Source organism: Phyllobates terribilis, unplaced genomic scaffold (assembly GCF_046119375.1).
Source record: "Phyllobates terribilis strain yellow unplaced genomic scaffold, ASM4611937v1 Scaffold_36__1_contigs__length_13169755, whole genome shotgun sequence".
NCBI lineage: Eukaryota > Metazoa > Chordata > Amphibia > Anura > Dendrobatidae > Phyllobates > Phyllobates terribilis.
The window spans coordinates 6804565-6825030 of NW_027362796.1; the positions used below are offsets into that span (position 1 = coordinate 6804565).

At 48.1% G+C, this 20466-nt stretch overlaps 1 protein-coding gene and 1 pseudogene across 1 annotated transcript in view; both read left to right on the forward strand.

Moving 5' to 3' along the window:
- Nucleotides 1-20466, forward strand: part of LOC141182811 (gastrula zinc finger protein XlCGF66.1-like) — a 257706-nt gene that overhangs the window by 159018 nt on the left and 78222 nt on the right. The gene's annotated exons all lie outside the window — the stretch shown is intronic.
- Nucleotides 1-20466, forward strand: part of LOC141182814 (uncharacterized) — a 209451-nt pseudogene that overhangs the window by 83815 nt on the left and 105170 nt on the right.

Sequence of the window (20466 nt, forward strand, 5' to 3'; positions counted from 1 at the left end):
ACGGAGCAGAGCCGCGTGTGTACGAGGTGTACGGAGCAGAGCCGCGTGTGTACGAGGTGTACGGAGCGGAGCCGTGTGTGTACGAGGTGTACGGAGCAGAGCCGCGTGTGTACGAGGTGTACGGAGCAGAGCCGCGTGTGTACGAGGTGTACGGAGCAGAGCCGCGTGTGTACGAGGTGTACGGAGCGGAGCCGCGTGTGTACGAGGTGTACGGAGCGGAGCCGCGCGTGTACGAGGTGTACGGAGCGGAGCCGTGTGTGTACGAGGTGTACGGAGCGGAGCCGCGCGTGTACGAGGTGTACGGAGCGGAGCCGCGCGTGTACGAGGCGTACGGAGCGGAGCCGCGCGCGTACGAGGCGTACGGAGCGGAGCCGCGCGCGTACGAGGCGTACGGAGCGGAGCCGCGCGCGTGCGAGGTGTACGGAGCGGAGCCGCGCGGGTGCGAGGCGTACGGAGCGGAGCCGCGCGCGTACGAGGCTTGCCGAGCCGGGCGCGTACGAGGCGTGCGGAGCGGAGCCGGGCGTGTACGAGGTGTACGGAGTGGAGCCGCGTGTGTACGAGGTGTACGTGGCGTGCGGAGCGGAGCCGGGCGTGTACGTGGCGTGCGGAGCGGATGCTGCCCCTCTCCAGGAGCGATCACTGCAGCACGGCATGAGACGTTCTTGTACTACACAGACTGTCCTGACAGAACACAGCTCGTCAGGACACAGCCCCGACCTCCAGCGACAGCCGGACAGTCCCATTGGATCGGGGACGGTTGGGGGGTTTCTGTGTATAAGTTGTGTGTGATAATTGTAGAATTATTAATGTCTTAGCACAGGGGTCGACAAAGTTGTTCAGAATCTAGGAGCCAGCCAAAAAATTTAGGAGCCAGAATTTTTTATAGTATATAGATATAGCGACTGGGGTATATACATATATACACAGGTGTATATACATATATACAATGATGTATATACATAGAGACACTGCTGTATATACAGCACGATATACATATATACTGGTGGATATACATATGTACACCAATGTACATACATATATACTGCAGTATATACAGTGCTGTATATACACCAGTATATACTGCAGCTGATGATTGCAAGTAAAATGAAGACCTTTTAATAACACACACATTGGAGGGGGTTGCTGGGTAACGTATGTAGTGTGTGGCCATGTGATTTTGGGGACACTGCAGCATTACACACCGGGCAGTGCTTCAGCGGCCACAGAGGAGGGGTCAGCGGCGGGCGATCACCATGGACAGAGGCTGATGTTTGTCTTGCTGCCCCTCGCGCTGCTTTGTGCGCAGCACTCGGCGGAGCGCCACCTGGCGGCCGCAGGCGGTTGTGCAGCCGTGCAGCGCTACCCCCTCCCGGCCATCAGGTTCCAATCGCCGCACTCACAGCAGACGAGAATTTCCTCACACAATACCATGGGCAGTGAATGTGCAGCGCGGCGGCTGCACGACTGCGGCCTCATTGTACGCGGCCGGGGAGGGGGGATGGTGGGGCACACACTGTATGTACATATAGACCCCCTCACACACGGCGTCTCCCCGGGGAGCACGGCCTTTGTATGTACTTACACAGGTAGCGGGAGATGAGAACGGGCCCCCGGCCACAGCGATCCTTCCCCCGTAACCCAACTCTCCCTGTCCAGTCCCGGAGCATAAGGGGGGCGGAGCAAAGTGGAGAAGGCGGCCTGAGCGATACTGTCCCTGTTTCCTCCGATTGGATGACTCCGTGCAGGAGGTGGGATTGGATTGAGAGTAATTTTTTTTTTTCTTCTCAACTCCTCAAGCACCAGGCAACATTTTCTAGGCGCCACTGGCGACCAGGCACCTGGGTTTGTCGAGCCCTGTCTTAGCATATAAGGATGTACCTGAGTGTTTGTGCCGGGGTCCACATGCATGGAGGGGCTTGAGGCGGTGCTGGCTGTATTATGCAGACGGCATCTGCCTGTAACAGTAGTAACCAGAAACTACTAGAAACTCTGCACCAAAATGAAGCAAATCCTTATTCTGGGACCTTCGCCTTCTACGTAACACCCCCGGATCCGGTACAAGCCGGGCAGATGGTCTCATTCATGTCATTTTCTGCTTAAGGTTCTGCGGTTTTCTGGCCAACTATAAAAAAGAAAAAGCGTAAAACAATATTTGTTTCTGCTGCATTGACATAAGTACAATCTTTCATTATATATAAATCTATTACACGTCGGGTCAATGCTGTAAAGGACAGTAAAGTGCCATGGTTGTGGTTGTGGTTTTTGGGTCACTCAACTTCCCTCCCAAAAATGCAATCAGAAACTTGTAACTACTGATCTCTCCACAAGAAAAAGCCGACAACTCCATCAATGGGATCATTTTATAAAATTAGGTCTTCGCAAGATGAAAATGGTCTCACAAACCACATTTTTTTTTAAATGTTCATAAAAAACCCCAAACAAACAAAAATAATAACCTTACTTTGATTTTTCCCCCATTTTTCAATACTTTATGTGCTAAATTGAATGTTGTCATTCCAAACAACAACTAGTCCCACAAAACACAAGCCCTCCGTCTATGTGAATGATAAAACAAAGTTATATTTTTTTGGGAAAAAGGGGAGGAAAAAAACAAAAAATTGCTCTTGTCAGAATAATGTAATTGCTATATATATATTTTTAAAAAATTGAATAATTTTACCCCAAAATTGTGATCTGTTATAATATTATCATTCTTCATGCGAGATTAATCATTAGTCTGTAAATAAATCCAAACATCTGGGAGATGTAGAACAATATATCTGTGATTCTCTTCTGCCAGGATAAGCGCGTCCTTTCTGTCCTTTCTGTGATGGAGAAAACGCTTGAAAGATTCAGAAAGTCCGATGAGTTTTTGGAGCTTATTGTAAAGGGCCTTAATGACGACCTGGGAAAGAAACCACCAGAAACAAAGGATCCAACCAGGTAAGTTCTAATGATCCCATCTGATAAAATGATCAGCTTTATTTCCATGGGATTGTTCTGTAGAAGAGATGGGACCTGCAGCATTTTCATCCTGAACTTCACTATGTATAGATGTAGCAAAGCTTAATGTGACAATTCACACAGCGCATTGATAAACTGTCTCAGAAGGTTAGCTCTCATAACAGAATTAACATCACTTATAGTGGAACTAAACTTACAATTTATTTTCAGAATTGTGAAAATTATGGCACTTTGCAAAGCACTTCATTAGTTTCTTTGATGTCATATCCATAAAATGATCATATTAAAGTGGCCTCCAGACCCTGCTTTTCCCCAGTGCAGGAGCGTTGCTGGGGTCCTAAGAGATCAGGGACCCCAGCCCCAAAGTACATTTTTCCCCATATAACCTCCCTGCCACTTAAAAGAGGATTTATACATATATAATTACAGTATACCACTGCTACTAATCTGAAATACACTATACAAAGACCAATATTCCCAAAATTACTACTATACAAGGCCAAAATGATCCTGCTACACAATGTCCTCTACCATCACCACCACACAGTGAGTCCATATATGAAAGAAAACCCCGCAGGGTAAAAGACCATCAAAGGAGTCCAGGGAGTATAAAATCTATCAGATTTATTCAGCAATAGAAGAATAGGATGATGGGGGAAGGGACACAACACATATGTGATTGTTAGACATGTAAGCAAAAAAACCAAGGCACGCAAGGAAGGGGCCATTCCAGGTATAATGGCTGTCTATAGGATCATCATGGGTGTACTAAAATATCCCAAAATAGACACCGCATATATTCCACTGGGGGCAACAGTAATCATATGCAGGTGCATCTCACTAAATTAGAATATCATCAAAAAGTTAATTGATTTCAGTTCTTCAATACGAAAAGTGAAACTCCTATATTATATAGAGTCATTACAGAGAGAGAGATCTATTCCAAGTGTTTATTTCTGTTAATGTTGACGATTATGGCTTACAGCCAGTGAAAACACAAAAGTCATTTTCTCAGTAAATTAGAATAATTAACAAAAAACAACTGCAACGGCTTCCTAAGTGTTTAAAAATGTTCCATAGTCTGTTTCAGTAGGCTCCACAATCATGGGGAAGACTGCTGACTTGACAAATGCCAAGAAGGCAGTCATTGACAGCATTCACAAGGTCCCAGAGTTCCAATTTTCCTTTGGAAATCAAGGTCCCAGAGTCTGGAGGAAGAGTGAAGAGGCCACAATCCAAGCTGTTGGAGGTTTAGTGTGAAGTTTCCACAATCAGTGATTGTCATCTGCTGGTGTAGGTCCACTGTGTTTTATCAACACCAAAGTCAGCGCAGTCGTCTACCAGGACATTTTACAGCACTTCATGCTTCCTTCTGCTGACACCTGTCCACACTGCCAAAAGTACCAATACCTGGTTTAAAAACAACAGTATCACTCTGCTTAATTGGTCAGCAAACTTACCTGACCTTAACCCCATAGAGCATCTATTATAGAGAATCTATGGGGTATTGTCAAGAGGAAGATGAGAGACACCAAACCCAACAAAGCAGACGAGCTGAAGGCTGCTATCAAAGCAACCTGGGCTTCCATAACACCTCAGCAGTGCCACAGGCTGATCGCCTCCATGCCACATTGCCGCATTGATGCAGTAATTGATGCAAAAGGAGCCCTGACCAAGTATTGAGGGCATTTACTGAACATACATTTCAGTAGGACAACATTTCGGATTTTAAAAACATTTTTCAAGCTGATGTTATAAAGTATTTTAATTTACTGAGATAATGACTTTTGTGATTTTATTGGCTGTAAGCCATAATCAGTGGCGTACCGCCAATGGTGGCAGGCCACACCACTGCTATGGGGCCCGTGAGCCTCGTGGGAGCGAGGAGGATAGGTGAGTATTGGGGGGTGGGAGGTTGCGGCGGCGGAGGAGCGGGCACACGCAGTAGCGGCTACTGTAGCTACCACGTGTGCCCGCTGCTAAAGGGACATGAATATTCCCTCTTCTCCACTTCCATGGGCGTGGAGAAGAGGGAATATTCATTCTCTTTAGTAGCGGGCACGGAGGAGCGCTGAGCCGTGGCTCCTGCTTACAGTTCCCGCTACTAAAGAGAACGCATATTCACGCTTGTCAACGCTCATAGTCCCGGCGTGGAGAGGAGTGAATATGCTGGCAGCAGCAGCAGCTCACCTCGGCAACTGAGAGCGCGCGCTGCTCAGATACCAGCATGAGCTGCTGGCAGACAGAACACAGGAGCTCTGGAGCACAGGTGAGGAAGGAAGGTGAGTATAAGTGTTTATTTTTTGTGTGTGCAGTGATGGGGCCACACATACCAGGATTGGGGAGTGAGGGGGCCACACATACCAGGATTGGGGGATGAGGGGTGCCATATGTACCAGGATTGGGGGATGAGGAGTGCCATACATACCAGGATTGGAGGATGAGGGGGGGGCTATGCATACCAGGATTGGTGATGAGGGAGCCATACATACCAGGATGGTGAAATTTTCCAGTAGCTGCTGCATTTCCCACCCTAGGCTTATACTCAACTCAACACATTTTCCCAGTTTTTTTGTGGTAAAATTAGGGGCCTCGGCTTATACTCGGGTCGTCTTATTTAAAACATACGGTGTTTTAAAATCAGTGAGTACGTGGTGCCCATAATACTGCAGGACTGTGTGGTGCATTATACTATATGGGGGCTGCATTTTACCCTTTGAGGTGTGAAATATACTGTATGGAGGACTATGGGGAGTGCATTATATTCTATCGAGGACCATGGGAAGTTCATTATACTATGTGGAGGATTATGGGGGGTGCATTATACTATATGGAGGATTTTGGAGGGTGCATTATACTATATGGAGGATTATGGGTGGCATATTATACTATATGGAAGTCTATGTGGGGCCATTATGATATTTTGAGGGCTATGTGGGGGGCCGTTATACTGTATGAAAGCAATTATACGGTGTGAAGGTTTGTGTGGGGTCCATCATACTGTTTGGAGGGCTAGTGTGGGCCATTATACTGTATGGAGGGCTGTGTGGGAGTCACAGTTGGGGGAATCATACTGTGTTAGGGTCACCATACTTTGCCTTGGGAGTTGAAGTGGGGTACAATAAAGTCATTATACTGTTCATGTAGAGGCTAATGTGGAGGAATGCACCATGGGGGTATCATACTGTGTTTGGGGGGCACTTTTATTGGCATCATACTTCATGGGAGCAATGAAAGAGGGATCTAGGACTTCAGTAGGAGGAAAATTAGAAAAACGAAGTAAAGGCTGGAAAGTTGTGAGATCGGCTCTTCTGTGACACAGACAAATATTCATTTATTTTTTTGGTGGGGGGGTCCAATTAGAGCTTCTGCTATGGGGTCTCATGATTTCTATGTGCTCCCCTGGCCATAATCATCAACATTAACAGGAATAAACACTTGAAATAGATCACTTTGATTGTAATGACTTTATATAATATAGGAGTTTCATTTTCACCATTGAAGAACTAAAATAAATAAACTTTTTGATGATATTCTAATTTAGTGAGATGCACCTGTATATATAAGGGGTGTGGGTGGCATCATACTATAAGGGGCTATGGGAGTCATCATGCTATATATAAGGGGCAGTGGGGCCATCATATTATATAAAATGGGGAGTGGGTGCCAGAATACAGTTTATAAGGGGCTGTGGGGCCATCATACAGTATAAAGGAAGCTGTAGGAGCCATAATATAGTGTACAAGTGGGTGTGGGGGCCATCATACAGTATATATATTGGGCTGCGGGGGCCATCATATAGTACTGTATATATGGGGCTGTGAGGGCCATTATACAGGATATAGAGAGTTGTAGGGACCATCATGCCAGTTCTAAGGAGTTGTAGAGACCATCATACAGTGCATAGGGAGCTGCGGAGACCATCAGACAATGCATAGGGAGCTGTGGGGACCATTATGCAGTGCATAGGGAGCTGTGGGGACCATTATGCAGTGCATAGGGAGCTGTGGGGACCATTATGCAGTGCATAGGAAGCTGTGGGGACCATTATGCAGTGCATAGGGAGCTGTGGGGACCATCATACAGAGCGTAGGGAGCTGTGGGGACTATCATACAGTACATAAGGAGCTGTGGGGACCATCATACAGTGTAAAAGGAGCCGTGGGGACCATCATACAGTGTATAGGGAGCCGTGGGGACCATCATACAGTGCATAAGCTGCTGCAGGGACCATCATACAGTGCGTAGAGAGCTGTGGGGACCATCAGACAATGCATAGGGAGCTGTGGAGACCATCATACAGTGCCTAAGGAGCTGTGGGGACCATCATACAGTGCATAGGGAGATGTGGGGACCATCATACAGGACATAGGGAGCTGTAGGGACCATCAGACAATGCATAGGGAGCTGTGGAGACCATCATACAGTGCCTAAGGAGCTGTGGGGACCATCATACAGTGCATAGGGAGATGTGGGGACCATCATACAGGGCATAGTGAGCTGTGGGGACCATTATGCAGTGCATAGGGAGTTGTGGGGACCATCATACCGAGTGTAGGGAGCTGCTTGGACCATCATACAGTGCATAAGGAGTCATGGGGACCATCATACAGTGTATAAGGAGCCGTGGGGACCATCATTCAGTGCATAAGGAGCTGCAGGGACCATCATACAGTGCGTAGAGAGCTATGAGGACCATCATACAATGCATAGGGAGCTGTGGAGACCATCATACAATGCATAGGGAGCTGTGAAGACCATCATACAGTGCATAGGGCACTGTGGGGACCATCATGCAGAGCGTAGGGAGCTGTGGGGACCATCATACAGAGCATAGGGAGCTGTGGGGACCATCATACAGAGCATAGGGAGCTGTGGGGACCATCATACAGTGTCTAGGGAGCTGTGGGGACCCTCATACAGTATCTAAGGAGCTGTGAGGACCATCATACAGTGTGTAGGGAGCTGTGGGGACCATCATACAGTGTATAGGGAAGTATGAGGACCATCATACAGTATCTAAGGAGCTGTGGGGACCATCATACAGTTCATAGTGAGCTGTGGGGACCATCAAACAGAGCGTAGATAGCTGTGGGGACCATCATACAGTGCATAGGGAGCTGTGGGTTCCATCATGCAGAGCATAGATAGCTGTGGGGACCATCATACAGTGCATAGGGAGCTGTGGGTTCCATTATACAGGGCATAGGGAGCTGTGGGGACCATCATACAGAGCATAGAGAGCTGTAGGGACCATTATGCAATGCATATGGAGCTGTGGGGACCATCATACAGTGCATGGGGGAGCTGTGGGGATCATCATACAGTGTCTAGGGAGCTGTGGGGACCCTCATATAGTATCTAAGGAGCTGTGGGGACAATCATACAGTGTGTAGGAGGCTGTGGGGACCATCATACAGTGTCTAGGGAGCTGTGGGGACCATCGTACAGTATCTAAGGAGCTGTGGGGACCATCATACAGTGTATAGGGAGCTGTGGGGACCATCATACAGAGCGTAGGGAGCTGTGGGGACCATGATACCAGTGCATATGGAGCTGTGGGTACCATCATACAGTGCATAGGTAGCTGTGGGGACCATCATACAGAGCGTAGATAGCTGTGGGGACCATCATACAGTGCATAGGGAGCTGTGGGGACCATCATACAGTGCATAGGGAGCTGTGGGGACCATCATACAGAGCATAGAGAGCTGTAGGGACCATTATGCAATGCATATGGAGCTGTGGGGACCATCATACAGTGCATGGGGGAGCTGTGGGGACAATCATACAGTGTCTAGGAAGCTGTGGGGACCGTCATACAGTGTCTAGGGAGCTGTGGGGACCATCGTACAGTATCTAAGGAGCTGTGGGGACCATCATACAGTGTGTAGGGAGCTGTGGGGACCATCATACAGTGTATAGGGAGCTGTGGGGACCATCATACAGAGCGTAGGGAGCTGTGGGGACCATCATACCAGTGCATATGGAGCTGTGGGTACCATCATACAGTGCATAGGGAGCTGTGGGGAGCATGATACAGAGCGTAGATAGCTGTGGGGACCATCATACAGTGCATAGGGAGCTGTGGGGACCATGATACAGTGCATATGGAGCTGTGGGGACCATCATACAGGGCATAGGGAGCTGTGGGGACCATCATACAGAGCGTAGGCAGCTGTGGGGACCATCATACAGAGCGTAGGCAGCTGTGGGGACCATGATACAGTGCATATGGAACTGTGGGTACCATCATACAGGGCATAGGGAGCTGTGGGGACCATCATACAGGGTATAGGGAGCTATGGGGATCATCATACAGTGCGTAGGGAGCTGTGGGGACCATCATACAGTACATAAGGAGCCATGGGGACCATCATACAGTGTATAAGGAGCCGTGGGGACCATCATTCAGTGCATAAGGAGCTGCAGGGACCATCATACAGTGCGTAGAGAGCTATGAGGACCATCATACAATGCATAGGGAGCTGTGGAGACCATCATACAATGCATAGGGAGCTGTGAAGACCATCATACAGTGCATAAGGCACTGTGGGGACCATGCAGAGCGTAGGGAGCTGTGGGGACCATCATACAGAGCATAGGGAGCTGTGGGGACCATCATACAGATACAGAGCATAGGGAGCTGTGGGGACCATCATACAGTGTCTAGGGAGCTGTGGGGACCCTCATACAGTATCTAAGGAGCTGTGGGGACCATCATACAGTGTGTAGGGAGCTGTGGGGACCATCATACAGTGTATAGGGAAGTATGAGGACCATCATACAGTATCTAAGGAGCTGTGGGGACCATCATACAGTTCATAATGAGCTGTGGGGACCATCAAACAGAGTTTAGATAGCTGTGGGGACCATCATACAGTGCATAGGGAGCTGTGGGTTCCATCATGCAGAGCGTAGATAGCTGTGGGGACCATCATACAGTGCATAGGGAGCTGTGGGTTCCATTATACGGGGCATAGGGAGCTGTGGGGACCATCATTCAGAGCATAGAGAGCTGTAGGGACCATTATGCAATGCATAGGGAGCTGTGGGGACCATCATACAGTGCATGGGGGAGCTGTGGGGATCATCATACAGTGTCTAGGGAGCTGTGGGGACACTCATACAGTATCTAAGGAGCTGTGGGGACAATCATACAGTGTGTAGGAAGCTGTGGGGACCATCATACAGTGTCTAGGGAGCTGTGGAGACCATCGTACAGTATCTAAGGAGCTGTGGGGACCATCATACAGTGTGTAGGGAGCTGTGGGGACCATCATACAGTGTATAGGGAGCTGTGGGGACCATCATACAGAGCGTAGGGAGCTGTGGGGACCATCATACCAGTGCATATGGAGCTGTGGGTACCATCATACAGTGCATAGGGAGCTGTGGGAACCATCATACAGAGCGTAGACAGCTGTGGGGACCATCATACAGAGCGTAGGCAGCTGTGGGGACCATGATACAGTGCATATGGAACTGTGGGTACCATCATACAGGGCATAGGGAGCTGTGGGGACCATTATGCAGTGCATACGGAGCTGTGGGGACCATCATACAGGGTATAGGGAGCTATGGGGATTATCATACAGTGTATAGGGAGCTGTGGGGACCATCATACAGTGCATACGGAGCTGTGGGGACCATCATACAGGGTATAGGGAGCTATGGGGACCATCATGCAGTGTATAGGGATCTGTGGGTACCATCATACAGTGCATAGGGAGCTGTGGGGACCATCATACAGTGTGTAGTGAGCTGTGGGACTATCATACAATATACAGGGTGCTATGGGGGCACTCAGGACATTATTTCTTTTAAATGGGTGCATCATCCGAAATTTCTTCTTTCACCACCCCGAAATCATCGTCCATAGACTTGAAGAAGAACTTTGTAGTTGGGTGTAGTTTGATTGTGGCTTTAAGGGGGCATTATTACTTAAAGGGGATACTCAACGGTATTTGTTGCTTGGAGGGAACACTTCAGATATTGAAACTTTCATAAGTTCATATCTGGCATTATTACTTGCTAGGTAGCACAGTGGGGTCTTTACTACTTTCTATGGGACGCTATTATTTTTATAGGTCCCCTCTATCTGGCACACAGTCTTTGTAGCATTAATTGGTGGAGGGTAATCATAGTAATGACATCATTTTTGAAGTATTGAGGTTCCTATTCCACGTTGGAGGAGCAGGCAGCATGGGGAGGTTGTGCAGGGTGGGAATAGATGGGGACGGTGCTGGAAATGTGAGAAGTCAGATGGTCTTTGTACAGGGTGTTTTTTTTATGTAGAGGCAATGGTCATATCATAATACTATGTACTCACTGTGTAGTGTTGATGGTAGAGGGCATTGTGTAGCGGGATTATTATTGCCTTGTATAGAAGTAATTTTGGGAATATTGGTCTTTCAGTTGTGTATTTTAGGTTAGCCACAATGGTGTACTGTAATTATATATGTATAGGTCGTCTTTTAAGTGGCGGGGAGGTTGTATGGGGAAACACCTACTTTGGGGCTTTGGCCCCTGATCTTTTAGGACCCTGGCAACATCCCGGTATACAAGGGATATCGGGGGACACAAAGTGTTCTGGAGGTTTCCTTTACAGTATGAAGCATTTTCCACACAGTATCCTTCCTCTGTAATATACTCCAGGACTGGTGGGGCGCACTGTCGCTCCCTATTTCACCATAACTCGGCCTCGGCACTGCAGTGCTGATCAGCAGGTCTGCTTACTTGTTCTTCGGTTTCGCACTATGTCTTCCACTACTGGCGTCCTTGAACCCTTGCACTCGTGACTCCCACTAGTACATCATATTCAGTGCTGCTTTGGGGTCCGTAACTCGGCGTCCAATCCAAGGACCCTTCTCTGTAAGGCCACTCTGTCTCATCGGTCCAAAAAAGTCGGGCGCACTTCATGGCCGCCTCATATAGAATGAATGGAGCAGCATTTTAGCATGCGGACCACCGTTCCAATCTAAAGGGGATGAAGGTTCCTGTAGATGGGAGCTTGTTTTCATTGGACAACCCCTTTAATTTTTCACACCCTGTTTCTGCATTTAAGTCTATTTTTTGGTAAATATTTGATGACCTGGTGTAATTTGTGATGTGTTGTTCTTCACCTGAGGTTGTATTGATCTCATTTTATAACTTCTAAGGACCAGACTTTTTTTTAATATATCCTGAATAGAACACAATAGAATTGTATGGAAAACATTATTGTGTTCTTCACAATTCAAGGCGACGTGTCCTTATGAGATCTTTTTCTTGAAGGTATATGGCCCTCAGGTTCTTTATCACCATGCAATCTGAAGAGCCAACTTAGACTAAGAGTGGCCACCACTGGGCATACACCATGGTGCAGCAAGGGCTAGCAATCTGTCCCTCCAATTGTGTGGGTACTTATTGCTTAGGGAATGTCAGTCCAATTCTTCTTTTTAAGAGGGTTCACTGTCTGTGCATCTCTGTGCCCGAAGAATATTAACCTGGTGTTACTGTATTACTGCTGGTCCAAGTGGCAAGCACATGGTTCTCTTAGAGACAGAGCCCTTGTTTAAACCCAAGTAGACTTGAATTGGAAAGGCCACTGGTCTGGACCAGGACTCTGGTTGTGGACGGTGATGGCGGCATGCACGGTTTCTATGTACGTGTCTGTGTGTAGTCAGAAAAGCATTTCAGTGGTGGCCTAATAACTGCAAGGACTGACGGAGGTGTTGGAGAAAGGTAAACGAGTGGCTGCAGAACGGTTGGTAAATGTGGCCACTTCATGGGAATATTGGCCACTGATGACTGAGGCCTCCCTCCTGGTTTGGTCCTGGAGCCCCCCGGCCACTTGTTGGACATCTTTCCTGTTTTTTACTGTTACACAAGCCCCTGTGTCTCCTGTATTCTGCGGCTGCGTCCCGTTCTTCAGTCTTCTTTCTGTAGCATGGTGTGTACGACGTCCTGGATACAATGTTACTGCTCCATCACAGACTGAACCCCAGAACAGTTGTCATGGAATTTGGTACCAGAGTTCTCTCTGTGTATGGAGCCCCCATATTTTGTGATTACTCTTATCATTCTCACTGTGTAAGGTGAAATCCAGGAAAAAAACACACAAAACAATATATATATATAAAATTAATTTTTTTATTGAAATAGCAATAAGCAACATTGTAATGAAAATATTACTGGTCCTTTAAGAAATTAAACTATGGTCACAGTCACTCTCAGATTGGCCCCGGTGGAGACCACAAAACGAGCTGCGGTCATTGGGGACCACCTGAGAGTCATTGGGACCCAAAGATCCATAAAAAGGCAAAGAAACCCCCCCAAAAGAATTCTGATTCAGGGGGGAAAAAAATTCCTTCCTGACCCCATTTCTGGCGATCGGATATTTCCCTGGATCTCGTGTATCATGCTGCATATTGCTGTATATAACATAGGCTTACGTCATGTGAACAATGGCCAAATAGCTGTTGGCTGAGAACTCGTCCTGTATGATAAAATCTGCGATGGAGGTTCCTAATACGGCTTCCAACGAAGATGTGACATCATCCAAATGTATAAGAACTAGCAAGTGATAAAGGAGACAATGGCTGGTAGGTAATAAGTCATTACCTGTCTGCCAATATCTTCTTCTGGAAGACTTCAAGATATCATGTATTACATATTACATATTATTCTGAAAGAGCACCATGTAATACCACATGTGTCCTGGAGAGGCCACTACATCCAGCAAAACACAGCTGATTGCTGAGGGGGTTCACTGCCGGACCCCCGACTATCAACTGATCGCCTGCAAGTCCTCATTTGGGGACAGGAGCTGTTCACACTTGGCATATTTTGTGATTCATGAGGGGAGGACAGTAGCCGGATATAGACTTTTTCTATAAAGTCAGATTAAAGGGGTTTTCAGGAATGTTTTTATGTAATATATAGGAGGTTCCCAGTGGTAGAGAAAACACACAGAGCTTTACTTTCTCCTGCTGCTCCAGCTCTGGATCTTCAGCGCTTCCTGTGCTCTATTGTGACAGGCTGCAGGGGTGATGGCTCAACTTCAGCACACATCATTGCTGCAGCCAATCACTGAGCTTAGAAGCTCTGTCAGCGTGGCCACTGAGCCAAGTGATTGGCTGCAGAGCTGCAGTCATGATGTCACCCTTGAAGCCAGTGACTAAAGATCAGCGGCAGCGGTGAAGTGCTGGAGCTGGAGCAGGAGGTAGTAAAGCTTCATCTGTTCTACTTAAGTGACGATTTATAGGATTTATATTTAAGTGATGAAAAAAAATTCTGAAATTTATAAAAAAAATAATAAAAATAATTTGCTTGTGTCGCCACTTTCCGAGATCTGAAAGCCGCGGCGTTTTCATGTTTCGGGAATGGGGCTGCGTGAGGGCTAGTTTTTTGCACCACAAACTGATGGTTATATTGATATCATTTTGGGGTATATACAATGTTTTGATTGCCTCTTATTATATATTTTTTTCTTGTTGCAACGACTGAAAATCTGTAATTCTGGCATTTTATGTAATGTTCTAGTTACGCCGTTTACTAAATGGATTAATTTATTTTATATTTTCATGGATCTGACTTTTACAAACGCAGCGATACCAAATATGTGTATTTTTTAAATGTTTTATATTTCTTAATTTTTAATGGGGGAAAACTGGGATGATTTGAACTTTTATACTTTTTTCATTTTTTTTTTTACTTTTCACTGTATTTGTTCGTCTCTTTAGGGGACTTGAACCTGCGATCATCTGATTGCTTGTGCTATATACAGCATTGCTATATATAGCAGAAATCACGGTCTCCTATGAACACTAGCTACAGGCTGGCTGTCACAGGAATACAGTGATGACAGACACAGGGATCTTCAGTGATCAAGTCACGGGTGCGCCAATGAAGAGATGGAATGGTGCACCCCCTGCTGGCGCACATTAAATGCCGCTGTCACACACTGATAGCAAGATTTAATAGGCTAACTGTCGTGGGCAGAGCTCCGCTCAACCTGCGACTGTTAGAGGCATATGATTGCTGAATAACACAGCCATCATCTGCCGAGAAAGATGCAGACTCGGCGTGTGAGCCTGCAAGAAATGCGGGGAGCAGAATTATGACGGATATAGTCCTTCATAAATTAAGATGCATTTCTTAGTTAAAGAGTGACCGTCATTAACTGTATTTTCTAGACTATATGACGCACTTTTTAACAACAAAAAATCTTGCTCAGTATTGTGTGCGTCCTATAGACCAGAAGCAGCGTCCTATCAAGTATGCTTATCATGTGTCTGGCACCTGCCGGAGCAGATTTCAGCTGATCGTGGGGGTGCCAGGTGTCAGACCCTCCGATCTCATACTGATCAGCTATCTTACAGATAGGTCATCAATTCTTAAGTCCCAAATAACCCTTTAAGGGGACTGGGAATGAAATCACCACCAAGGCACCAACGGAATAATAAATATGTCCTTGTATAAACCGTTGGTTCATTATAAGCTCATTGTCTACACAATGCAGAAATGAATGATTTATACAGGGGCATCTTTATAAACTCATTACACAGTGGTATTTCACAATGGTGGTGGTTTAGGGGCCTGAAATGAAATGATGGGTTACCTTTAATACATCCATGAACATTCACACACATGCACACTCACCTCAACACACACATACATACACACACAGACACAAATACACACTCACCTCTATACACATACAATAAACACACCTGCACACACCCCTTCAGTGCTGCAGTGCTCGGTAGACAAACACACAGACCAGGGACACACAAACCATCACACAGCCTCCCCGTTATTGATGGGGCCATAGAGACACACATCTTTATTGCTGGGGTCACAGACACACATCCCTTTGGTGCTGAGGTCACACAAACAGACACAGACACACATCTTCAGTGCTGGGGCCACACACACAGCCCTTCAGTGCTGCATTTCAGGGGACATGTACACGTGTGCCAAACACGCGAGCACAAACCCCTTCAGTGCTGCAGTGTTGCCGAAACAAGCACACACCCCATTAGTGCAGGGACACGCAAACCATCACACAGCCTCCCCGTTATTGATGGGGTCATAGACACACACATCTTTATTGCTGGGGTCACAGACACACATCCCTTTGGTGCTGAGGTCACACAAACAGACACAGACACACACCTTCAGTGCTGGAGCCACACACACAGCCCTTCATTGCTGCATTTCAGGGAACAAGTACACGTGTGCCAAACACACGTGCACACACCCCTTCAGTGTTGCAGTGATGAGGAAACAAGCACACACCCCATTAGTGCAGGGACACGCAAACCATCACACAGCCTCCCCGTTATTGATGGGGCCATAGAGACACACATCTTTATTGCTGGGGTCACAGACACACATCCATTTGGTGCTGAGGTCACACAAACTGACACAGGCACACACCTTCAGTGCTGGGGCCACACACACAGCCCTTCAGTGCTGCATTTCAGGGGATATGTACACGTGTGCCAAACACGCGAGCACAAACCCCTTCAGTGCTGCAGTGTTGAGGAAACAAGCACACACCCCATTAGTGCAGGGACACGCAAACCATCACACAGCCACCCCTTTATTGATGGGGCCATAGAGACACAACCCCTTCATTGCTGGGGTCACAGACACATCCCTTTGGTGCTGAGGTCACACAAACAGACACACACCTTCAGTGCTGGGGCCACACACACAGCCCTTCAGTGCTGCATTTCAGGGGACATGTACACATGTGCCAAACACACGTGCACACACCCCTTCAGTGCTGCAGTGTTGAGGACACAAACACACACCCCATTAGTGCAGTGACACACAAACCATCACACAACCACCCCTTTATTGATGGGGCCATAGAGACGCAGCCCTTCATTGCTGGGGTCACAGACACACATCTCTTTGGTGCTGAGGTCACACAAACAGACACAGACACTCACCTTCAGTGCTGGAGCCACACACACAGCCCTTCAGTGCTGCATTTCAGGGGACATGTACACGTGTGCCAAACACGAGAGCACAAACCCCTTCAGTGCTGCAGTGTTGAGGACACAAACACACACCCCATTAGTGCAGGGACACGCAAACCATCACACAGCCTCCCCGATATTGATGGGGCCATAGAGACACACATCTTTACTGCTGGGGTCACAGACACACATCCCTTTGGTGCTGAGGTCACACAAACAGACACACACCTTCATTGCTGGGGCCACACACACAGCCCTTCAGTGCTGCATTTCAGGGGAAATGTACACGTGTGCCAAACACACGTGCACACACCCGTTCAGTGCTGCAGTGTTGAGGACACAAACACACACCCCATTAGTGCAGGGACACACAAACCATCACACATCCACCCCTTTATTGATGTGGTCACAGAGACACCCTTTCATTTCTGGGATCACAGACACACATCCCTTTGGTGCTGAGGTCACACAAACAGACACAGACACACACTTTCAGTGCTGGGGCCACACACACACCCCTTCAGTGCTGCAGTGTTGAGGACACATACACACACCCCATTAGTGCAGGGACACACAAACCATCACACAGCCACCCCTTTATTGATGGGGCCAGAGAGACACAGCCCTTCATTGCTGGGGTCACAGACACACCTCCCTTTGGTGCTGAGGTCACACAAACAGACACAGATACACACCTTCAGTGCTGAGGCCACACACAGAGACCTTCAGTGCTGCATTTCAGGGGACATTAACACGTGTGCCAAACACACGTGTACACACCCCTTCAGTGTTGCAGTGTTGAGGACACAAACACACACCCCATTAGTGCAGGGACACGCAAACCATCACACAGCCTCCCCGATATTGATGGGGCCATAGAGACACACATCTTTACTGCTGGGGTCACAGACACACATCCCTTTGGTGCTGAGGTCACACAAACAGACACAGACACACACCTTCAGTGCTGGGGCCACACACACAGCCCTTCAGCGCTGCATTTCATGAGACATGTACACTTGTGCCAAACACACGTACACACACCCCTTCAGTGCTGCAGTGTTGAGGACACAAACACCCACCCCATTAGTGCAGGGACACACAAACCATCACACAACCACCCCTTTATTGATGGGGCCATAGAGACACACCCCTTCATTGCTGGGGTCACAGACACACATCCCTTTGGTGCTGAGGTCACACAAACAGACACACACCTTCAGTGCTGGGGCCACACACACACCCCTTCAGTGCTGCATTTCAGGGGACATGTACACATGTGCCAAACACACGTGCACACACCCCTTCAGTGCTGCAGTGTTGAGGACACAAACACACACCCCATTAGTGCAGGGACACGCAAACCATCACACTTCCACCCCTTTATTGATGGGGTCACATAGACACCCCTTCATTTCTGGGGTCACAGACACACATCCCTTTGGTGCTGAGGTCACACAAACAGACACAGACACACGCCTTCAGTGCTGGAGCCACACACAGCCCTTCAGTGCTGCATTTCAGGGGACATGTACATGTGTGCCAAACATACGTGCACACACCCCTTCAGTGTTGCAGTGATGAGGAATCAAGCACACACCCCATTAGTGCAGGGACACGCAGACCATCAGCAGCCTCCCCGTTATTGATGGGGCCATAGAGACACACATCTTTATTGCTGGGGTCACAGACACACATCCCTTTGGTGCTGAGGTCACACAAACAGACACAAACACACACCTTCAGTGCTGGGGTCACAGACACACATCCCTTTGGTGCTGAGGTCACACAAACAGACACAGACACTCACCTTCAGTGCTGGAGCCACACACACAGCCCTTCAGTGCTGCATTTCAGGGGACATGTACACGTGTGCCAAACACGACAGCACAAACCCCTTCAGTGCTGCAGTGTTGAGGACACAAACACACACCCCATTAGTGCAGGGACACGCAAACCATCACACAGCCTCCCCGATATTGATGGGGCCATAGAGACACACATCTTTACTGCTGGGGTCACAGACACACATCCATTTGGTGCTGAGGTCACACAAACAGACACAGACACACACCTTCAGTGCTGGGGCCACACACACAGCCCTTCAGTGCTGCATTTCAGGGGAAATGTACACGTGTGCCAAACACACGTGCACACACCCTTTCAGTGCTGCAGTGTTGAGGACACAAACACACACCCCATTAGTGCAGGGACACTCAAACCATCACACATCCACCCCTTTATTGATGTGGTCACAGAGACACCCTTTCATTTCTGGGGTCACAGACACACATCCCTTTGGTGCTGAGGTCACACAAACAGACACAGACACACACTTTCAGTGCTGGGGCCACACACACAGCCCTTCAGTGCTGCATTTCTGGAGACATGTACATGTGTGCCAAACACACGTGCACACACCCCTTCAGTGCTGCAGTGTTGAGGACACATACACACACCCCATTAGTGCAGGGACACACAAACCATCACACAGCCACCCCTTTATTGATGGGGCCATAGAGACACAGCCCTTCATTGCTGGGGTCACAGACACACCTCCCTTTGGTGCTGAGGTCACACAAACAGACACAGACACACACCTTCAGTGCTGAGGCCACACACACAGACCTTCAGTGCTGCATTCCAGGGGACATGTACACGTGTACCAAACACACGTGTACACACCCCTTCAGTGTTGCAGGGACACGCAAACCATCACACAGCCTCCTCGATATTGATGGGGCCATAGAGACACACATCTTTACTGCTGGGGTCACAGACACACATCCCTTTGGTGCTGAGGTCACACAAACAGACACAGACACACACCTTCAGTGCTGGGGCCACACACACAGCCCTTCAGCGCTGCATTTCATGAGACATGTACACTTGTGCCAAACACACGTACACACACCCCTTCAGTGCTGCAGTGTTGAGGACACAAACACCCACCCCATTAGTGCAGGGACACACAAACCATCACACAACCACCCCTTTATTGATGGGGCCATAAAGACACACCCCTTCATTGCTGGGGTCACAGACACACATCCCTTTGGTGCTAAGGTCACACAAACAGACACTCACCTTCAGTGCTGGGGCCACACACACACCCCTTCAGTGCTGCATTTCAGGGGACATGTACACATGTGCCAAACACACGTGCACACACCCCTTCAGTGCTGCAGTGTTAAGGACACAAACACACACCCCATTAGTGCAGGGACACGCAAACCATCACACATCCACCCCTTTATTGATGGGGTCACATAGACACCCCTTCATTTCTGGGGTCACAGACACACATCCCTTTGGTGCTGAGGTCACACAAACAGACACAGACACACGCCTTCAGTGCTGGAGCCACACACACAGCCTTTCAGTGCTGCATTTCAGGGGACATGTACATGTGTGCCAAACACACGTGCACACACCCCTTCGGTGTTGCAGTGATGAGGAAACAAGCACACACCCCATTAGTGCAGGGACACGCAGACCATCAGACAGCCTCCCCGTTATTGATGGG